We start from the raw sequence: 4,911 nt of genomic DNA, 5'->3' as shown, positions 1-4,911 counted from the left end.
TTTCAAAAAAGGTATGCTGTAGATGTCTATGATTACCATTGCAATAAAACATAAACTTTTATTTCCTTGGTAATATACATTCATTGTAATATGTATTCTTCCAAGCAAGGGATATAGTGTGTTATTTAATAATTCACAAAGAACAAGTTAAGACAGCATACTTTATGCTAATTGATTAGATTTGTAAAATGTAGATAAATTTTATTTGATAATTTTTATTTAAAAATTTGAAAAGGGAAATATACAACAGTAAAAAGTGCAGACATGTTTGAATAGTAAAAGACAACATGAAAATTGCTTATGGGAATAAAATTACTGACCAATTTCAGTTTTATTGTTAAAAACTGGTCACATAACTCTGTGGTAGATATACTGAAATCTGTAATGAAAAGTAACATGGAAATCAGTTAAATCAACCATTTCTTGTTTGCTTCTTTTAAAATTTCATCTGAGCACATATGCATTTGCAATACACAGAAACAACACATATTTGCATATGTACCTTATTATATGATTTAATTGTTTTTCAAAATGACTGCTAAAACTTCTGTATGTTTAGGAAGTTTGCTATGTTGGTCTTACTTAAAATATGTTTTGAAGAGGGCAAAACAATGACAAATAGACTGTTAGTTTATAAATAGAAATTGCTTTAAATGTCTCTTTCAGAATATTGCAGCAACTTGTAAAACTGCTTCTGTTTATCTACAGACTTTAAGAGAAGGGATGCTGTGAAATAAACTACACCAAGACCTAGGAAAGTAAAAGGAGAATGAGGAAAGGTGAAAAATTCATGATGGAAGTTGCAGATCATAGGTTTGAAGGTATTTAGTAGATTTTTGTTTTGTTTTGTTTTCTCTTTTAGGTTGTAAACAGAAGAGACAGCTAGATCAGAAATAGAAAACGAGTTTTCTTTAAGTCCCTAAGGAGAGAGCTTGGAAAGTTATTCTGAGAGACTTGTTATAAAAGCGGGTGGGGAGAGGAGAGTGTTTCATTAATAACTTCAAACAGTTTGAAGGCAGGAAAATTGAATGACAGTTTGGTGATAGGACCTGGGCTTCTTGGGCTTCAGAATTAATTCTAAATGTTCTAGGAAATTTGCAGGGTTGGCTTAAATACCATTATGTTGGAAAGTTTCATGTCTAATTTTTATTTCTTTAATCTTTGCTCTAGAGTTCATTTGTTATCTCTTCTGGATATCAGTTCTGATTTAATTGCTATATTAAGAGCTGCTTAGTCTGTGGACTGTGGGGTTTGATTCACCAGCTTATTTCATTTATTTGTCTAGGCACTTGACCTAACAGAACTCCACTTCTATCTGGTGGCAGCTAATTCAAATTAAAAACTAGTCCAAAAACAAAGATTAACCCATATTTAAAAGTAAGCTTTGCCCCTGCAGCCACATCTTGGAGATGGCACTCACAAATAATTTTGTGCCATGTGAAAATTATTTAAAAGTGTCACTTCATTTTAATAGAGAAGATCATGAAAATCAGGTTTTCTAAAGGAGCAACATTCCTGCCTTAATGGTTAGCTGGGACACTTCTTCAAATAAATAAGTACAGAACTTACTTTTGCCTGAAATATTGAAGTAGTTAAGGTAAAAATAAATTACCTGGATCACTGGTTCTTAATTTCCTATGCTCATTAGAATTCTCTGGGGAGCTTTTTACAAATTACAGATCTCAGCTTCTTACCCCTAACCAGCTAAAATAGGGGAGTGGGCCCCTAAGTGATTCTAATTCATAGCCAAGGTTAGAACAATGATCTAGATCCAGGCCCCCAAATAAAATAAATAAATTAATCCCTATTTGTGTTTTAATTTCAGGAATATAGATTACCACTTCAACATCACTTCCTTTGAAACTACTGGACACTTGGTTGCCTGTAGCTTTAAATCCAAGCATTTTTAGAACGGCAGGTGAGCCTCTTTGTAGTTCATTACCACCCTATTTTTCAGGTCTCAGTTCCTATAGCACTATTTCAGTCTTGCGAACTCAAAGCATTTGAAAATTCCCTGTGCCTTTACTCCTCCGTGTTCTTAGGTTCTTGCTGTTTTCTTTGTCACACGTGAGTCTCCTTCTATATTTGTTAAAATGCTACTTACTCTTTAAAGGCCAGTTTAAAAGTCATTGCCTCTGTGACATTGGGCTAATCATAATATAATTACTTTACATCATGCTGATTTGTATAAATTTAGATCACGTGAATGTTTTCCTGAAGAGAGAGATACATTATCTAGCAATAAGTGTATACTTAATAATACGTCTCTTCAAACTACTGTATATCTATTCAAGTATGTATCTATCATATTGAGGCTTAGTAACGCCAATATCAATAATTACTTAGTATATAATCCCAGAAGGAGGCACCTAATTTAGGTTTATGAATTATTTCATGAATATTTGAGTTACATTCTGAACAGCTGAAAATTCTAGTATCTTTTTCCAACCCTTTGAATCATTTTAAGGAAGACAATGTATACTTTTTTTTTGTTTGTTTAAAATGGAGCTATTAAGACTTTAAACAAATTAGAGATATTTAGAATATTAGGACATCCATATTCTTCTATGTTGAATTTTCACACTGGCTTATAGTATGTTTCCAAAGTCTGTCATTTCTTTTTCTTCACCCCTTTTGGCTTTGACCACAGGAAGTCAGCTTGCTAGCTCCCTGACACCTGATAGTTCCCAGGGTAAAAAGACTCTCCGATGATGATCAGCATTTTCCCCAAGACAGGAGCCATGAATTCTCTTCTTCCTAAAGATACATATATCCCTTAAAAGGGTCCAGAATATTTCCTTTAAAACTTCCTCTGTCATATGAGTACCTCTTAGCTATTATCAGAAAGACTGAGAGAAGAAATTCATCCTTCCTCCAACAGAAAAAGCAGACCCATTCTAAAACAGGCCAAGAGCTTGAAAATCAGCAAGATTACAGACCAGGGAAAAAAGAAAATTGTTTTAACTAAAAATTTGATTTACAAAATAAAAGCTTATCCTTTGGTTCTCTCACTTAACTTTTCCCACTGCTGGAATTCTGTGAAATATACAGATGATAGAGAAGCATTTGTGTTAGTATTCTTTTTTTTTTTTTTTTTTTGTCTTTTTTCGTGTCCGGCAACGGATCACAACCCTCAGTGTCGCACCCGTACCGGACCGGGACGGGCAACGGGATCGCAACCCTCGGTGCTGCGTCCGCACCTTGCTCAGCCAGTGAGCAGGAACCTGTCTGTATGTGGGATCCGAACCCTCGGCGGGAGTGCCACCGGGCTCCCAAGGGGTGCACTGTAGCAGTGCGCCACCCGGCAGGCCCTGTGTTAGTATTCTAAATTATTATTTTTTTAATTAGGAAGGTGGTTGTTTTGTTAGGGTGGTTTGTTGTGGAGTCCATCATGATACAGATTGCAATTTATACCCAGTCACAAAACAGAACAAACTTTCCTAGGACAATTTCAGGATCTCATCAGATAGGAAAAATTCCTGTAATCGAGAAACTACTCAACCTGTAGGCAAGAGCCCATGATATCGAGGTAACTCCATGCCTATGTGAATTGTTTCTTTCCCCTAAAGTCTTCATTGATCATGACCCCGGATTATCCATCAAACTCAATCGGGTTTGAGCTGCAGGCACTGCCCCTGCTGGGTGCTGACTGCAGGCCCACCACTGGAGGGCGTCTGGACGCTTCCAAACAGCTCCGAAGCGCCTGAAAATCTCAAGTCAAGAGGACTGGAAAGAGCAGGAGGGAGAACGTGATATTTGGTTTTACTGGGCTAAAGAGTAAAAGGGAGAACAGGCAAGTTTGGGAGCAAAACTAAACTGTTTTTTTTTTTGGATCAGCCCTTCTCTCTGAGGCATCAAACTCCCTAGAGGTCAGGAGAGAAAAATACCACGGCACCCGAGCCCGCGGAGTCCCGCGAGGACGGGTCTCTGGGGCCTGTGGCCCCACGACGTCGGGCTCGCGTCCCGAGGCGCACGGACCGCCTCGCGTCCAGGCGATCGGTCTCCCGTGGCGGCTGGGGACCTGTAAGTTCAGGAACGGGAGGCCTTTTTCCAAAGATAAAGGAACTCCTTTCCCTCCCACCACCGCCCTCCCTTTCTTCCCAGCACCGGCTTCGTTCAAGGCATTTATTCTTTGGGGTGGGCAGCGAACCAGTCTCGGGGTTGAAATGGAAAAGGTGTAAGGTGTTTATGATGGGCTGGTCTGCCGCATTCATTTCCTCCCTGTTGAAGGATCGCACTGAACTGTAATCACTTTAAACCGATTTTCCCGATTTTTAAAAACGTGTTTTCAGAGCATCACTTTACAGAATGTATTGCTTCCTGCTCGAGAATCTTTAAATCCCCGGTAGGAAGAGAGGGCTTAAAAGGCACGGGAGAGGCTCAGATTTCCAGATAACCCAGCTCCTTGCAATGTGCGACGTGAAGAGCCGGGCAGGGATTTACAAGAACAAGCCTTCACTGAGGTTCCGTTTCAGCCCTTCTGCTGGGACTTCATGTCACCTGAGGGACCCCAGAGACAGATTTCGGCTGTCCGGCTACAGGGTGGGAATGGTACGTTTAAAATCGAAAGACACTAGTCGCAGGTAAAAAGATGTCAACTCATTCCTCAGCCCAGACGGAATTCAGCATGCAAAGGGTTACTCTTGGCTGCCGTGCTCGGGCGGAGGAGAGCGCGCCTAAGCGCTCCCAGTAATTCAATTAGTCAGGTTTCTGGAAGGTGGGGCTGGGGGGGGGGTAGGAGGCGTGGGGAAGCGAGATTAGGAAAACGCCTCTTTCTCGTGGAGCAAACCAATCCGGTTGGAGTAAAGAGAGAGGAAAAAATCCCGATCTGTAAGCAAACAGCAGGCAGTTCCCTGACTGGCTGCTCCGGCTACCCCCCACTCTTTCCAAGTAAACTGCATGGAAGAAAAA

This window comes from Galeopterus variegatus, unplaced genomic scaffold, assembly GCF_000696425.1.
Source record: "Galeopterus variegatus unplaced genomic scaffold, G_variegatus-3.0.2 Scaffold824, whole genome shotgun sequence".
NCBI classification, from domain to species: domain Eukaryota; kingdom Metazoa; phylum Chordata; class Mammalia; order Dermoptera; family Cynocephalidae; genus Galeopterus; species Galeopterus variegatus.
The sequence above is the reverse complement of the archived record's forward strand: the minus strand, read 5'-3'. Positions refer to the sequence as shown.